Source organism: Cupressus sempervirens, chromosome 10 (genome assembly GCF_028749045.1).
Source record: "Cupressus sempervirens isolate cs-2001-9-10 chromosome 10, ASM2874904v1, whole genome shotgun sequence".
Taxonomy (NCBI): Eukaryota; Viridiplantae; Streptophyta; class Pinopsida; order Cupressales; family Cupressaceae; genus Cupressus; species Cupressus sempervirens.
The window spans coordinates 2,666,920-2,685,769 of record NC_143127.1 but is presented as its reverse complement, the minus strand read 5'-3'; the positions used below and the strand labels follow the sequence as shown (position 1 = coordinate 2,685,769).

The 18,850-nt window shown below is 37.5% G+C and overlaps 1 protein-coding gene across 4 annotated transcripts in view; it reads right to left on the bottom strand.

Annotated features, from left to right (window-relative positions):
• Window positions 1-522: 522 nt before the first annotated feature.
• Window positions 523-18,850, bottom strand: part of LOC149532257 (uncharacterized) — a 43,622-nt gene continuing 25,294 nt past the window's right edge. For 2 of the 4 annotated variants that reach the window (XR_016356694.1, XM_089803168.1), the window contains exon 2: window positions 523-924. The gene's annotated coding sequence lies outside the window, so the exon portion shown is untranslated. Of the gene's footprint in view, window positions 925-1,191; window positions 1,663-18,850 lie in introns of those variants that run through there. The other 2 variants (XM_089803170.1, XM_089803169.1) reach the window with 2 other exon arrangements.

The following is an 18,850-nucleotide window of genomic DNA, read 5'->3' as shown; positions in this document are numbered from 1 at the left end:
TATTAACGACAATAAATGAGATACATGGATGTAAAAGAATAACAAAGAGTGCAAAGATAAAGTCAAAAGCAAGATGAATTCACAGATCTTTAATGGCTCTGCAGGATTGGGATTTGTCTATAAACTTTACAGTCAGTTGGCATTTTAATGCTGGAATTCTTTAAGTGATCTCCAATATACACCATGCACAAATAAAGAAACAAATTCTGTAGAGGGTAATTTCTATCAATAGGGAAACTGAAGCAATTAAAAAATAATGTGTGGGGAAGAATGCCGCAAGTTATAGATAGAACATAAAAATGTGTTACAAACCATTTTGGTGATATTTCACAACCGTGCCACCATTGGAGTATTTATCTAAAGTAAAAATGTGATGCTTAGTGTAAATTTGTAGAAAATGTCTCAAATTTTTTACAGTTGGTAAATTTTATTCAGTTGGTTTTAACTGTCATCCATACTCAACCAACACAGCCAAAATCTTAGGAATTCTACTCGGTTGAAATTTAAAAGAAGAAAGTCTGATGCCTAGGAAGTCTGGTTTGATAGATTCAAACATTATTCATGTAGCATGTCTGCATAAGTTAAACAATGAAGTTAAGGTATAACATGCTTCAGAATCTAAGACCACTCTGAAGAAGAAATTTATACATTTGAAAAGATGATATACAACTAATGGGGATGATACCAATTCATTATCTTGCAGGGGCATTAGGGAAGTGTAGCGACAGTTCAGTCATACAATCAGAAAAGAATCATATCACAATCCATGCATCAATTCAGACAACATGTGATACAAATATAAACCACCAATCGTATGAAACCTAAAACATTTGCTGCAAGCACTTGGTGTAGGCCCTCAAGATCGGTTTCTTACATGCTTGTAAAGAGATTGTAAGTCTTCTGTGGAACTTGACTGTACCTCTCCTATAGACGAAAGAGACAAAATAGTTACATGAGTCAAATTGACAACAGAGAAATCCCAAGAAAACAAAAACAATTTATTACTAATGAAGCCTTTCCTTTCAAAGCTCGTGGAGTTTGAAATATTCAATAACAAATCTAGATTATACTGAATGAAATGGTTAAGAGAATCTGCTATAGAAAGCGAAAGAAATCTTTGGGGGGCCAAATTGTAACGTGCACTACTTCATTCCACATTGACTGAATGAAACTTACCAAGTACACGACTCATAAAAATAGAACCAAATCTTTAAAAATGAACCTTAACCAAAGTACTCAATCACTGCTATGCAGATCACGCATATTTTCCTTTTAACATACAATATCATTCTCAAGAACACATTTCATGTTTCCTCAATAATACAGCCAATAGAGACTAATATCATATACTTTTCCTTCATTAGTGTATTGTACAGGAAACAAGAATTTCGATTTCAGGATGATATCTCAATGACTCCCTGGGTTGCCAAATATTTGGCTCAATATCTCCACCAAATGTTTATGATGCTTGATGATTTATCCACGAGTACATTCCCTTGATATATTCTTCATTGATTAAACATTTTAATGTCTGAGTGGCTACAATGATTGATCAATGTGAATTTATCATACAGCCTCCACTGTGAAGACAAAGTTTTCCTTGGACCACAGCTGAATACCATTGTGCTGGACCAACTTAGTTTCAAACCGAATGAAAGGTAACTATCAAAAATGCAACTAATAGTCTCAAAGAATAACCCAATTTCAATAAATTAACAAAAAGAGAGGACAAGCTCTTTACAAGCCTAAAATGACAAGTTCTTGACTGTCCCACAGTATTGCATTAAAGAACGATAACAAACAAGCAATGAGATCCTGTCCAGTATGGAATATAGAAGGCATTTATTTTGAAATAAAAAGAGATAGCAAAGGAACTTCCATACTTAATGTCTCTCTAACAATACTAAAAAATAGAACTAATTCTTGTCATTTATTCTGTCTCAAGAGATACATAGAAAATATGCTGCCTTTTAAGTACCATAGCTTTACTTATTTTCTTATCATTACTGATCACTTATTGAAAGCAAAGCAATCATTTAATGGTATTCATTGTCTAGAATAAATCAAGGATCCATACAAGTGCTAGTGATGAACGAGTGCAATTGTTCACTAACTATATTGGCAATTCAGGTGTTTTATTTTAGCAATGAGTAAAAGACCTTATAATATTCTAGGATGATAGTTCAAGGTTCTCTAAGAATTTACAATGACCATGCACGCCTGATAATTACTAGAACCTAAACCAAATAAAGAAACACTAAATGACATATTAGAAGTTCAGGTCCCTTCCTCTGATGCAAATATGGGATATTTAGCATAGTTCTATGATGAAAGGAAGAAATACTTCACAACAATCATCATCCTGTTCCTTTCTGTTTAACCTTAATAGTCTTCATAAGAAACTGGGGTCAAATAGTGAGATGTTTCAAGGATGGCCTATCTTTGTTAGATGCCTAAAACAAACCATATTGTATAGTGCCTTCAATATTAACCATTCAACAATGCTGAATTATACACTATAAATGATAACAGAAATAAGCAGAGATTACAAAAGCGTTTAACATGTGAATTGGTAGAATAATATCGTTATTTGTAGCATTATAGTCCCCACATTGACACCCTAGAATTGTCCTGATTCCCCTACAAATAATGCTCCAAGTTGCATGAGGTTACTAATTGTCACATCATTTGGAGACAATTAATTTATTAAATTTCCCTTAACTAACAAAAGTGTTATCAACCACCTACATCATCCCCCACTAAAACTTGTCATCTGGAAGACAACAAAAAGAAAAAATGAAAGTAACATCCCAATCTACTACTGGGATGGGTGAGAAGATGTTTCTGGAGTAGCAGAGGTGGTGACACATGGTAGTTATTATCAAAGAATCTTCAATTCTCTCAGCGATCAACTACTTCTCCCTAGCTGCCTCAAGCAACCTCAAGGCATCCATTAGGTCCTTCTTTGCAGAGGGCAACTTCTCCTTTTCTACCTGCACAACCATGTCCTATCTCAACTCAGAGTCAAGTTCTTGCACTCTCCTCTATAGGACAACCTATTCCCCTTTTGCTTCATGAGCCTACCATGTAACTCGTTGAAGCTACAAGAAAATGTCTCTAAAAGTCTTCTCCATCCTTATGAGTGCCCATCATGACTACATGCCCTCTATATCCTATCACAATTTTTGAGGTACTCCATTCCCACAATTTTTCTTGCATCCCTGTGTCTGGTCATCCTTGCCTTGAGAGGCACTCGAAAAATTCTACCTAGCATCCCCTCCATCATGAGCCTCAATAAATGCCTCAATTGCCACAATCACATATTCCATATCCAACCACCTTACTTGATCTACATTGTCGCATGTGGTTGATGCCATAGCCTCCAACTCCACAAAATGAGGAATGTGATTCTCTGCACCACCACCTTCTGTAGCTCCTACCTCCTCTTCACCGATGTGCTAGCTCCCTCTACAGATCCTTCAATCTCTGGGTGGCACTAGATGGCTTGTCCATGTTGCCCCATCATGAGGGTAGGTGGGGGCAATGGCATGTCCTGTACTTCCATCTTGAATTTTGCCAATAAGCTGTCAGCTTCTACATCCATTCCACCCCCTTCATGATCCACTACTGCCATACCTGAGAGTGGAATAGGTGTCAACGTGCCCCTGAGGTGGTAACAATGATGGGTGGTGTGACTATCGGAGTGGGAGGTGTCGAATGCTAGTGTAACCACAAGTGCAATAGGTTGTGTTGCCTAATCCCATGCGAGGTAGTGATCCTAATAGTGTGGAGCTAATACCTTGTACTGTGGTAATTGTTTGGGCAGAACTAAGTGTGCTACAAATGACAACTAGGATGATGTGGATGTTATCCACTTTGCCCCCCAATCTGGAAAGGGTGGTGATCTTCCCGGCATACTTTGCTAAGATATCTTACCCCCGTCACATATTACTCCTTCCCTTTGCACATCATGTGGTCATACTACCATCTCACTACTACTAACCGCAATCTCACTACTGCCAACTGCCATCATAACCCTATGGGTTGCAATTTCATCCCGAGCTGCCATCTCCTCACCATGGGCTACCATCTCTTCCTCAGCATACTTCTCTTCATCAAATTTGAAATCTGATGTTGATTCCTAGCTCACTATTTGGTTTTAGAGGTTGATCCCATATTTCTTCGTTTCGTTCTTGATGGAAAGTGTATTCTTCTTCCAATTGTGGATGGCATTTATTGTAATGAGCCATGCTTTGCCAAGGAGGGTGTTGTATCTCTTCTTTTCCAAGGAGATGACCACAAAGTTGAGGAAGAATTCTTGGGTCCCAATAGTTACTTTCTAGGCCATGAGTGTCCCAATTAGTTTTTGGTCAGCACCTATCAAGTGTTGTCCATAGGGTTGGTTTGTCGAGGACCTTCCATGTCTCTTCTGGAAGCACATTTACTCCATATCCTCCATCCACAATGATGGTTGTGAGGGTAAGGCCCATGATTACCATTTCCACCATTATCAAGGTCCGTCCAACATCCACTATCAACAACATAGGGTCTCTGGCACCACTTGTAGAAGTCATTCTTCAAGGCCTCTCGTCTTATGGTTGCCAATCACTTGACCACTATGTTTATCACCAATATTGGTGACTGCCACCTTTAGTTGTGGACGTGTCTCCAGTAGATCTATAACTCATACTAGAACCATCACTTGTAACATTTTTTGTTTTGATGTTGGCTTCTCATGTCAAGGGTACTAGTCATGCCATGTGTCTGTCTTTTTTCCTTCTCCATTGTTAGTTTTGTTTCTATTCCGACTTCCTTCAATCTTTCCTTCTTCGTACATGGATCGAGGTATGTGGCTTTCTTGGCCTAGAGTCTCATGATAGCAAGGAGTTCCTATTCGAGACGCATTACTTCTATCATGTTTATCGCCTTCCCTTAGGCCAGTCAACATCCTTGTAGATGCCTAGACCACACCATTTGCATAGAAAACTTCAACCAACTTGCTCGCTCAAAAAGTCTCGCGCGATGTGACCCCATTCATAGCACCTGTGGCATTGTTGTTGTTGTTGCTGCCTCTTCAGTTGTTGCAGTAACCGCCTGGTGAGGCATTAGATCTTATGGGTCCTGGTGTTATGCTAGGCGAGGTTATTTGTTCCCCTTATGTGAAGAGCACTTGAGTGCCTTCAGATTATACAAGCACTCACTCCTTAATGGAGTGTCTAAGTACTTGAAAGATATCACAAAAGGATTTCTTGGGGCAATTGGTCGTGGCATGCCCTTCACTTTTGCACTTCATGCACCACACTTCCTTTCTCTCCTTGGTCTCATTTTTTCCCTCATCTCTTTCATCATTCTTATCATGTCCTTCTAAAGGGCGTGTATTGTCTTGGAAAGTCGTCTTTTCAAAGTCTTCCTCCCATATGTGGATCCAATGGTATACGAAGCAAAGATCTATTTTAGAAAAGTAAACCACACCATGCAACTCATCCAACACTTCATCGATCCTAGGAATAGGACATCTGTTTTTTATTTTCTTGTTTAATGCACAGGAGTCCACACACATGCATAATGTCTCATCCTCCTTTTTCAGCAACACCATTCGAAAGGGCTAGAGCTGGGACGGATTCATCCCTTCTCAAGTAGTTCTTGAGTTGTCTTCTCGATCTCATCTTTGAATTCTTTGGGATGGCAGTACAGTGTGGTGATAACTAGTTCGGCATTGGCTTCCAATTCGATGGTATGCTCAAGACCACAATGGGGAGGTATGCCAAGAAGAATGTCTGCAAAAAAATTATTATGTGCATTCAAAATGGTTTGGAATTCATCATCCTGATGGTACGCTTGTCGCCCTTTTATTAGTTCTGTCAAAACGAAGCAATATGCAGCCCATGCAATGTCATCATACCAAAAAATGGCCTGCATCCGTTGTGCACAAACTTCCTTTGGTCCCTCCTTGGCCATCCCTCTGAGAACAAGTCAATCCGTTTGAAGCTCTGTGTGTATTCATCTAGTGACTCCATCCACTGTATGCTCAAAATGACCTCCATATCATTCAGGCCTACTATAAAGAAATCTTTCATCACTATGTGATTAGCCATGCTGATACTAAGTTGGGGAACAATGTGTGTGCAAGGTAAGAGTGTTCCTCCAGCAATATTTGGAAACTTGTGTGTGCTTCTATAGGTAAACTTCTTCATTACCAATGATACTTATACCAGGCAGAAACCAACGGCAAAGGCTATTGGCCGAATGATCACAACTTCTTACTATTATCAAATAAACCTTATAATGCAAAAAGACTTACAACCCATATCACTCTGTTTTTAATCTATAAGGAAGATCACTCAAAGCGCTTATGCAAAGAGGATACACAAAAGGATAATACTTTGGACTCTACTTAACACTCAAGACAAATGAAAACCTGATGCCTAGTATGCTTCTACATGAGCTTATTTATAGCAACCTAGCAGGTAAAAAGTGACTTGGAACCGGGGATACCGAGTAAACCAGTTAAGGCGGTATGTCTACATTATAAATAGTGACAATGACGACCTTGTACAAAGATTCCCCTTAAGGACTACAATTATAATGACTCCATGTGCTTGTCGACGATGAGCTAGATGTAGGTGTCAATTCTCCATGATCAAAAACATCTTCCCATGTGAGTGGTCTCCACCGAGCCAGAAGGTTAACGCGATTTCAAATATTCCAATCTTGTTGGTTGTCATCATATTTTAGGTGTGGTGAAAAGTAAGATTCCCACTTAAGCCTCATGTTTGTGATGACTCGTACACCAACTTCAAGGTCAAGTTTATGATCGAGATTAACTTTATCAAGACCAGCATATCCAAAGAAATCTAATAATTGCACAGTACATGGGGCAATGCATGTAATTAGCCAAGTGAAGAAAGGTTTCATGATAAGATCAAGCATTAAGAGATAATGACAATCTATTTTGACCCAAAGCATAGTGAATTCTCCATAGGCATCATTTGTAATCACTGGTTCTATCATACATCCCAAATGCATAAGTGTCTGTAGAATAGTTTGCAGTGTAAGAATTTAGTGTTGATTCCACTCATTAGACAACTTCTCTGTGCAATTAAATGGAGAGTTCTGTAATAAATATCAAATTCTTTGGATAAGTGGAATCCTGGACAAGGTGGAGGATTACGACGATTCTGCATGAAAACACCAGGGTTATGTCTCCTCGAATGATCAGCAACAACATTATGTTTCCCTAGAATATGTTGAGCCTCATAATTGTATTGCTTTAAATATTCTTGCCATCGGACATATTTTCCTCTACCATCTTTTCTTCCATGATCCTTTTCTTTGAATGTCAAGAACCTTGTGCAATCTGTGAATGACAAACTTTGGCAAGTGCATCAATTTTAGAGAAAATTTATTTAAACATTTTATGATGCCATAAATTTCCTTGTCAAAAGAGATCCACTTTTTAACTTCCTCAAAGCAAATTTATTTAAACATTTTATGATGCAATAAATTTCCTTTTAAAAAGAGATCCACTTTCTAACTTCCTCAAAAAACACACCACTGGCATATTCTACAATGAATTCTTTACCATCTTTGACAATGCACAAATGTCCTCCCCAAGCAGTACCATAAGCATCTGTATACAAGATAAAATCCTGTGTTGTGGGAACTAATGAAAGTATTGTCATTGATGTCAAAGCCAAGCAGGGAGATTGATGGAAATGTTTTCATTGATGTCAAAGCCAAGCAGGGAGATTGATGGAAATGTTTTCATTGATGTCAAAGAAAGAATAAAGGAATTATTGGAAAGTTTATATGAACAAGATAGTTTAGGTAAACTATTGTCAGTATAATTAATGTTTAATCAGAGAAAGTTCAAGAGTTATATTCTATCCTATGATATCGTCTACATAAAGCTACCGTAATATCTATGATGGAATAGGAAGAATCATAATATTGGATGAAATAACAACTATATTATGCCAATGGAGTGCAATGTTTTCATAGGTATCTTTAGCAGCTTGGCGAGCAAACATAAACAGAGATGGCAGTGATAATAATGAAATAGAGCAATGTGGGTCTATGTCGTGTCTACATAACCAAACTAGAGTATATGAAGTAAAAGTTATAGGGATGACAGAATTTTGTTTGTATATGTATATCGTGACTTTTGAAATAGGTTGAGACATGTCAGACATAACACTTGTTGACTAAAATATTCACGATGATTAAGAAGGTACTATTGATATTTGACTTGACAGGCAAAGATGTATTAAGATGGAAGTCGTGATTGGCAGTGACTATGAAAAGAATATGTATAAGGCATACAAAGATAAAAACAACATATACCTTAAGCGACATCCAGTTCATCAAACAAAATAAAGATATTTCAAAGCTGTGATAAAGGCCTCTAGATCACAAGATACAAAGTCTGTAGATAAAGCGGCAGAGATGTTTGAGATAACAATCAATGAAGACTTGAATCACATCAGCCTTATGATATATTAAATCAGCATCTTCTGAAGTTTGTAAGCAGCAATCAGAATTATGGTATTTCGTCAGATGCATGGGCTATTGAATGTTAAAAGCGACGAATATAAAGACCTTACATCTTGCTGTCGGGAGTTATTTAGAAACTTCAGATTGATTAAAGTTTTGGCAGTGAAACAATGTTATCGATAAAAATAATAATTCTTGAATAAGCAAAGACAGACGGAGCATTATTTTTGAAGCAACAATTTCTAATTACTAAGGGTTGGAGCCCATGATAATGTCTATCAATGATTAATATCATGCCCAAGCAATAAATATAATCACATAAATATTAAGAAGTGAATGATAACGTGAAGATGATATGTAGACTGGCGAGAAAATAGCGCACGGAAGCCCGATTGATTAAAGGCAGTTCACGGCAACCACATATTTATAACATGGAAAGCACGAAAATTACTAATTAGAGTCCATAGTATGCAGACGAAAAAATGACTTAACAGGCAGTGATTTATAGTTGAGAAATGTTTTGATACCTCTTCCTAAGAGACGCAAATTTTGAAGGGCCTTGCCTTATGAGAAGGTATACGCAACACATATATAGAGAATTAAAAAATGAAGAAAAAGATAGTGACATAAAGATCAGAGAAGTCAGTGCTGAGAAAGTAACAAAGAGTGTATATGAAGAAAGGGGCAGAATGGTGAAGAAAATAGAGAGTTGTGAATGAAAATTTAAAAAGAAGAATAATTAAATATGGAAGAGTAAGCAGTGGAGAAGAATAAGAGTGCAATGAAATGTAGAGGAAAAAGAGAAGTCTGAAGTATGTGAAGTATTCGGTTGGAGTAAGAGAATATCTGAAGTAATGAGACAAAGATAAGAAGTATAAAAGAAATTCGTTCGTGGCAAAATTGAAATAAGATTTATTTATGACAGGATTAAAAGAAGAGAATTGAGAAGAGGAAGCAAGATATAGAGGTGCTTAAATAAAGGAAAGAGAGTGTGCTTGAAGAGAAAGACATATGATATATATCAGAACTTTTATTGTGGAGAGAAAGTGATTCGAGACTACAATATATAGTAGATTGAGAAAGGAAAGGCATTCAGTTTTGAAGTGAAAAATAAGGTCCATCATCGGTTGAGTAAGCAACACTGCAAGGTGGAAAAAGAGTTTTTGTGCAGTGGGTGGGTGCTCACGAAGACAGCAAAGGGAGTTGGAGCTTCTTGTAAATTGGAGCCTGTAAAGTGTGGGAGTTGGAGCTTCCAGTGAGTCGGTGCTCATAAACATAGAGGTCGTAGCCTCTAGTTGGTTGTAGCCTACAAAACAATTGTAAAAGAACAGTTTATATAAGAAAGCAATTATTTGCCGTGGTTTTCTCCCGCATTGGGTTTCCACATAAATCTTGTGTTATAGTGTTCATGTGCATAATTGTTCATTTCAGCATTTGAAGTTAATTGTTTGGATAAAAGTTTAAATTGGAAAATTTGTCAATATACTAATTCATCTACTGTATTTGTGTGCTCTTCAGGAACATGAAGTATAGGGAGGTCTTGTACCTTTTGTTGGATCTTCTTCATAGCTTCATCATGTATAGAGGTCATTGTGGCTTTTTCCTTGTCAGTAATAGTTGTAATGGTTCCCTTTCAAAACCTACTCTCGGATACAAATTATTTACACAATTCAAAATACCTAGGAATCCTTGCAGCTCCTTAGTATTAAGAGGAGGCTGGAATTCAATAATTCTTGTTTTTATGTGAGTTTGGACCTCAAATTTACCAGAATTAACAATCATACCTAGGAATTTACATGAGTTTGAACACCATTGAATTTTAGATAGGGACAGAACAATCCTAGAATTCAAACATAACCTATAAAATGTGTCTAGATGAGATCTGTGCTCATCAATGTTTTTACTAAAAACAAGAATATCATCTATATTATTATAGACACATAAGAATTTTTCACAACCACAAAATATCGTGTCCATACGTTCCTGGAAGTAAGATGGAGCATTCATCAATCCAAAAGGCATTACTGTCCATTCATAGTGACCAAAAGGGTAACTGAATGCAGCCTTGTGTTGATCTTCCTTCTTTACTCAAATCTGGTAAATCTTGATTTGCAATCAAACTGTGAGAAGATTTTAGCATTGGTTACCTTTTGTAATAAATAATATTTATCTGGAATGGTATATGGAAAAGGTACTGTTATTGCATTTAATGGTCTATAATTAATAGCCATTCTTTTCTTTTTTTCTTTTCTTTTCACGTTCTTTGTTAACCATAAATGCATAACAATTAAAAGCAGACTGAGAATGGACAATATACTTCCATTTTTTTAGCTCTTCAATGGCTTCACGCATATCATCATAGTCATGTGTTGGTATTGTAATCTTCTTGACACTACTCATTTTTGCACCTGGTTGCAGTTTTATTTCCATCTCTGACATCTCATTTTGCCAAAACTTCTGAGGATCTTCTGTACATATATCTTGGATAATGGCAGCTTTTTACTCTGCAAGTGGCTCAACAGTTTGTATTCTACTGATAGCTGGGAATTTCTCAGAAGAATATACTAATCTAAGAGTACTTATCTTTTCTACTTGAAGTGTGAACATGATACTCTTTTTTGTACACCCAAATGGAATCTACCTGTCTATAAAATTTCCACCAAACAATACGTCTACTGGCATTTATGGCATGGCAAAGAAATCACACTTGAAGTTTCTCCCTTCTAACTGGGCTATCTGTTGGTGACTATATTTATCACAATGAAACTCATTACCTTGTACATCACAAGCAGTATAAATGGTTTTCTAAGTCAATTGTTCCTAGATGTCCAAAACTTGTTCCTTACAGAAAGAGAGGGATGCTCCAGTATCTATCTGGGCATCATACTGTTTGCCATTAATGATGACACTTACGTATTGAGAAAACTTGCCACTGAGTAGATGAACTAGATTTTGGTTCTAGCTTGGGATTAGGGTCTGGTAAGACAGACATAACCATTTTGACATTATTGGGATCTGGTACACTAGGGGAAATAGCTTCTTCATCACTATATTCTCCTTGGATTTTGACTACAAACTGACTATGACTAAGGCCTGAATAGGAAGTAAAGGGTTCAGAAGCTTCTTGGATTATCACAAAAGGTTCAGATCTCACAATTTTAGGAGTTTCACAGAAAATATGGTAATTAGACAGAGCTTGAACTACAGGATCAATTCTAACCTCTTTGCTAGGATTTCTTAAAGAATTTTTTACCATTATGCTCAACAGTGAGAGGTGTGAAAGAGATTGGCCTTTGGCACTCCTGTTCAAAAGGCTCTGTAGTTTGGTACATATTAAAATCCTAAAAATCTTGTGTAAAACCTTCAAAATCTGGTTCCTTTTGAAATGGTGGTAGATAGGACATTGCAGGTGGGCCAGAAGATTGTGGATGATCAAATGTTCTTCCAAAAGAGTGTCTGCCTTTTCCTCTATGATTTTGCCAATGGTTTCTTCCTCTTCCTCTACGTGTGTAATTCATCATCAATGTGGGTAACTCCTCATCATCTTCTTGCTCAAGCTGTCTTTCAGTCTCTTGTAGAATGGTTGCAAGATCATCTAAATGAGCATCATCTTCTTCAGAGACTTCTTCTTCTTCAATAATAGGTTCAAAATATTATCTTGCATATATAAATATTCTTCTTCATCTACTACATCCCGCCACACTGCTGCAGTAGGATCAGAATATACGACTTTGGCAGCTTTGTTGCGGCAAGAAGAATGAGGGGCTTTATGGCCAATTTTGTTGCAGATATAGCAGATGATTTGTTGAGATTGTGGGCGAGGATGAGTGTGCTTGCGAAGATAGCAATTTTTTGGTGCATAAGAGTGGCGGTGAGGAAACATTCTGGGTTGGAAACGTAATTTTTTAGGCTTCTTATGGTGTTTTTGCATTTTACGTTGAGATTTGATGAATGGATGACAGTCATAAGTATCAAGGAAAGAAGGAGCTCTGCCTCGTGCTTCATGTTTTGTAAATTTCTGTTGGTACTTGCAATCATCAATGAGCTTTAAAACTTGATCCTTGGCAAACTAAATGAGATCAGAAATGGGACTCTTCAAGTGTCAAATTCCTTAGATCTAAGTATGTCATAACCTTATCAGCAATATCATATGGCAATACTTCAAGATACTTAGTTTTTTCCATGTCAATCTGTTTTTGTTCAATAAGCCAATACAAAAGTTTTCGTAAGTCCTAAGAATATGCAGAAAAATCTTTTAAATCACAGCATTTCATCTAAAGTATATTCTTGATTGTTCGCTCGTCTATTTACAAGTTCAGGACAAAACTCATTAACAAGCTCATTCATTAGACATTTGATTCGAACCAATTGGACTTCTTGTTATACAGTTTGACCAGTGATTGGGTCTACCATAGTCTGAGTCTGATAATTTTGGCAAACCTTGGCTTCCTTTTCTGATTCCCTTTTCCCATTCCACCAGGCTCTTGCTATTCCCCATAAATAATTCCAGACAATGCTCCTATGATAAGAAAAGTATTTATCCATCCTTCTACGTTATACTTAGGATCATCACCATGATCAATGTCTAAGTACCAAGTTGGGATGTTACAACTAGTTCGCATCATTAAGAGTTTGTCATTTCTTTTTTATTTATTCTCGAGTGCCTGGAGCAATGTGGGAATAACCATGGCTGTTTGCTCTAGCTGTTTTTCTTGATATGCAAGCCAATCTAAAGAGGTGGATAACTCTTGTAAGGAGTTTTCTACAGAGTCAAATCTCTGAGTCGGAGCATTATGAATCTGATTTGTATGCTCTACATGATTGATGACGATGTATATCATCTCCATTTTTATGCAGATTGTTTAGTATTAACTCAGATGAGCCTATATTAATAGGTGATTCTTCTTCCATTTCGACGAGAAGATTAGCCTTTCTTCAGCTTCCGGTAACTATCAGAAGAGCTATAAGAAGAGCAAGCATCTTCGAATTGTTCTATAAAGGGGTTATGAGTTCTAGAAGAAAGAGATCGAGGTAAAATGTCAATACGATTATGAGACACATGGTGAACTATTTTAGTGGTCTCTAAGAGTTTAGAAGCTACATGTTGCATCCAGTTAGGTCTCCATCCTACAGGTATATCAACAGTATTGACATGACCTTTTTGTAACTGTACTTCTCCATTCAGTGTTCTAGCATAAGGCAAATTGTCAAGTATGGCAAGATTGTTGGTATTTGTCATGCTATACAGGACCTGAATTTGGACTGAGGCATATTTAAAAGGTCCAAACATTTTCATACCATGAAGAGAACTGAAGACACCCCAACAATTCAAGGACCCATACTTAACGTCAGCACTAGATTTATCTCTAGTAGCAACAGTAAGGTTCAGATAGTATGTAAAGCATACAGAGTTTTTTGACATTCTAAAAAGACTGGATAATTGACAAGCATGACTGTAATCTACCTGTCTTCTGTCACAAAGAGCTAAATTGCACGCAAGTTTCATATTTTATGCAATTAATGAGCCAATAGTGACTTTGATGGCACCAAAATGAACAAAATTTACATTCTGCTGTATTCTATTTCTTCGAGAGGAAAGATAGGCAACATTTTGGTTTGAAATGTTTAACTAGGGTCATATTCTAGTTTAAGCTCTACTCCCTTCATCCTAGGGATTTCAAAATGCTTAAAGTAGATTTTGACAAGAAATTCTTCAATGGATTAGGCCTATATGCATCCTTCTTATATATACCTTCAGGTTTCAATTGAGGAGGTACATAAGTTCTTACTTGGCGATCTAGACTCCTTTCATGAGTCTGAATATCAGGTATATCTTCATTCACGACTAGATCCTCTATACTAGGCTGGACATGAGGTACTTCATACAGTCCTTCCATACTAGCTTCATTAATTCTTTCAACTCCCTCCTGGCTAGCAAATTGTTGGAACTTAGGCCATCTTCCTTTACAAGTGAGATATGGGATATGCTAAGACACTTATTGAAGTTTTACAGGAGAGACTTATACACAACAATCGACTAGCGGTTAAAGATAAGACAAATAACATAAGAAATATGAATCTCAATCCCAACACCAAGGTGTAGCCCTACAGAGAAATTCTCTTCGCGCTTAGCACTTATCTCAATCTTGTTACTAGAGATGGATAGATCTGCGTACTCAAGAACAAACTAGATCTGTTGGCTTTTATACCACTTATACCAAGCAGAAACCAGCGACAGAGGTTGTTGGCCAAATGATTACAGTGCCCCTAAAGGGTTCCTCATACCTGGAATTCTGTACATTGTACCAAAGTAGTGATCTTCTCTATACGGTTCAAGTTGACCCCCTTGGGGTCCTGTGGGTGACCATCCTCTGTGGGTAAATCTTCCTGATCATCCTCATCATCAAATACAACTTCGATGTGTATTTTTCCATTTCCAAGGAATCCGTGCCTAAGTTCCCATGGCTCCTTACAGGTGATACATAATTTCTTCCTTCGGAGTTCTTGTTGTCTTTGTCCCTCGAAACCAATGGCAGTTTGGAGTAGGAGTAACCTCAAGTGGAAGATGTCGATGATGATGCCATACTTCCCGCATTTTCAATAACCTTCAAGAGGGTGGCAAGATTGAAACTCTTTACCCAACCCCTCAATGGTTTTGTCAATCCGTCCATGAATAGTACTATTTGTCTCCTTTTGGAAATGTTTGTAACCAATATAGAGAGTTTCTGAAATTTCAAGATGCAATGGTCAACCAATCCAATTTGCCTTAGTTGCACCAGTTCTTTGAGATTAAGTTCCAAATCTTTGCCATCAAATTGATCTATCGACCTTTCTGTGAATTTTGCATAAGTATTTAATTGGTCATGTTCTAGCGTAAATGTGCCATTATACCACCAATCATGTGTCACTCCCTCCAAGTGGAGTACTACAAATTTAAGTGCTTCCTCTTATGGCATCAAGTTGAGTTGGAACTAAGCATTAGCCTTCATTACCATGCCTAAGCAGATATTGATCCGAATCCATCAAGTGGTGACAAATTCACTTTACTCAACTTCCTTTTAAGATCATCATTAAAATATCCTTGGTTTCCACCCCCAAAATATCGCATTCTCAAAATTGTGTAATCTTTGTAGGATATATCCCCTTCCAAGTTTGCATTCTTCAAGTCTTCTTTCAATTGTTCTTGAACTTCCTCAAAGATTGGTTCCCTTCCTCTGTGCAACACCTATGTCCGTGGAGGGAAAGTTGGCATGGAGGGTTGATAGTGTGCCAAATGAGGATTTGCCTTTCTCATAACTCAATAGTCCCTGTGACCATTTTGTTCGCCAATATTTTATTTTTGGCCAGTTTCCACTAAGTTTCTTCCATGAGTCGTTGAGTATCGTTGGTTTGTGCCTAATTCCTTGAAAGCTCCCTTAGTAATGTCATGACTTCAGCAAGAGTGGGTTCTCGTGAATCTAACATTCTATCAACTGAGTGGGATCTTCTTCATTTTCAAGTATAAACTTTCATTCACCGTCCATAGGCTAATAGGATCACTCACTCTGATACCACTATAATGTTTCATACTAGCTACGCACAAGAGAGAGAGACCTTCAAACTTTTCATGCAAGTAACCTGATTTTTGTCGTACGGTGGCCAACCTATAGGTTCTCTGCTAGATAGTGATGCACAAAATGATCATACTGTGATGTCATGTAGGTTGTATGTTGTTGGATGTTGGGAGGTCATACTGTAAGGGTGTAAGGAGGAAAGTTGCATGTACAGTGTACGGTGTTGACCGTGATTGTACAATCAGAGAGGGATGTGTTATGACTGTTAGTGTATGGTGTCACAAGGTCTACAGTATGGTAGATAGGAAGGTCGGACAAGATAACTATGTAGAAGAAGGTTGTACGAGTTGTGGTTCATATTGTGGGAATAAGAAAAGGTTGTACGAACTATGCAAGGGTGGATACGAACAACAGAATTAGATTGGTATTTCAAAATTGATCAATGATATTGTTATAAACACAAATTGCTAATTAGCTTCAAATTGTCAAATGAACACTGAATACGGACAAAACATTAAACAGAGATTATAGTTGCAAACAATGATGGTGCTTTGATTTGCCAGATCCAAGCAAAGTATTACAGAGGATGAAATAGGGCGAGGGTTGAATCCCACCGAAATAGGAAGAATCATTTATGAAAGATCTTTCACTTCTGAAATGGCGAACAATACTGAACCCCAAAAGGAATTCACAGTACAATGAAATAATCCAAAGTCTCATAGTAAAACAACTCAACCTCGCGGACATGAATATTCATAAATACCCCGTCGAGGGAGAAACTATGTGCCGACAAAAGACACAACAAACTCCTATCGAAACAATTAAAATAAGAATGGGTTAGAGATATGCTAAATCAATCGGCCCATAATTATGATAAGGAGATTACATAAACCTACACACACATGCAAGAGAGAAAAAATGTTTGGGGTTTGTTTGGAGGCTTGTCGCAATGAAGTCCTTGTTTTGGTGTTTCTACCTCCACAACAATGAAACAGATAGATTAAAAGATAAATGATAAATCACTTAATAGATAGAGGATGCAGTGAATCCCAAGATGCTCAAAGGAACAAGATGGATAGAATGGTATTACTCAATAGGCTTGAGAAAACCAAGAGAGATTCATACACTAATGTAGAAATTCAAGAGTGTTATAGAAAATGAGAGATTGTTGTAGCAAGCAAGTGCAAGAGAGAGAAAGTTATAAAAGCCAAGAGATTATAAATGCTAGAACCAAGAGATAACCTAGAGAGCCTAAATAAAATGAAAAAGATGAATTTAAAAGAAGGAAAAGGAGTTCTTGAGCCCTTCAAGTGTAAGGAAGCTAAGGTGCGCGGAATCGCTTCCTACGCTAATCTTTGAGAGGACGATAATGCAAATTTGACTAACTATTGCAAAGATCTCAAGAAATGCATAATAACATAATAAAAAATAACAATGAACACATAACACAATGATTATCGTGGGGAAACCCTTCCGAGAGAAAAACCCCACCCTCCAAAACCCGCACAATGTATTCTCAAATCTAGAAGATTGCAATACACTTGCAATGCAAGTTCTTACAGGAACACATCACCACAACTCGAAGTTGAACTCGGACTCCATCTAGCACTAGTCTTGCAAACTGAACTCGATGATTCAAACACCTCCCCAGGCCCTCCTTTTATAGTGATATGTCACTTGGAAACCATTTGTGGTTTTACAAAACCATGGGCAAAACAACCATGCCACGTGTTACCCACTTGTCATTTGTAACTCCAAGAATAGCATTTTCGTCCATAATTTTGTCCTCTAGTTTAGACCCTCATAAAAGTCATATAATGAGTTGTTTAAACTCTAAAAATAGCCCTTCTATATTGTTCTAAAGACTAGACACATTTTTAACAACTAATACACCTTTTCCAACTCATAAACATGTGGAAAACTACTACAAACAAATTCTAGAATTTTTTAAAAAAATTCTAGAGTTTTCCAGAAAAAGCTTCCAAGGTTGAGACGCGATTCTCAACATTTTCCCACTTGTCAAACACCTTGCAAGAGTTAGGGGATCCACAGTGTCATGGACCTAATTGCTAGGGACCGAGAGGCCCATAGACTGCAAACACCATTTGAACTTCTCTGTGCTCATGGGCTTAGTTAATGCATTAGCAACATTCACCAAAGTCTCCACCTTCTCTAGCTTCAACTTGTCGTCCTCGACCATATCTCTCACAAAATGATATTGTACATCAATGTGCTTGGTCCTGACATGAAATGTTGAATTCTTCGCTAGGCAGATTGCACTCTGACAGTCACTATAAATTGTCACTGTACCCTGTTTGAAATCTATATCTGAACACAGTCTCTTAAGCCAGATGGCTTCCTTGCAAGCATGAGTAACTGCCATTTACTCTACCTCTATAGTGGACAAAGCGACCACAGCTTGTCACTTGCTCATCTAACTGATTGCACCACCGAATAATGTAAACACATGCACTGGTGGATCTTCTTCTATCAATATCGCCAGCCCAGTCTGAATCCACATAGCCTCGAATATCCAAGGAATGCTTATTTCATGTTCCATGAAAACATATATAGTACTCTGAGGTACCCTGCAAGTATTTGAAAACTCTTTTTACTGCATCCCAATGTGCTCTTCTTGGGTTAGACAGATAACGAGAAAAAAATCCCACTACTTGGCCAATGTTTGGTCTTGTACAGACCATAGCATACATCAAACTTCCAACAACACTTTGATACAGTACTCGACTCATCTCTTCCATCTCCAATGGGGATGAAGGACACTGTGAGCTAGAAAGCTTTGTTCC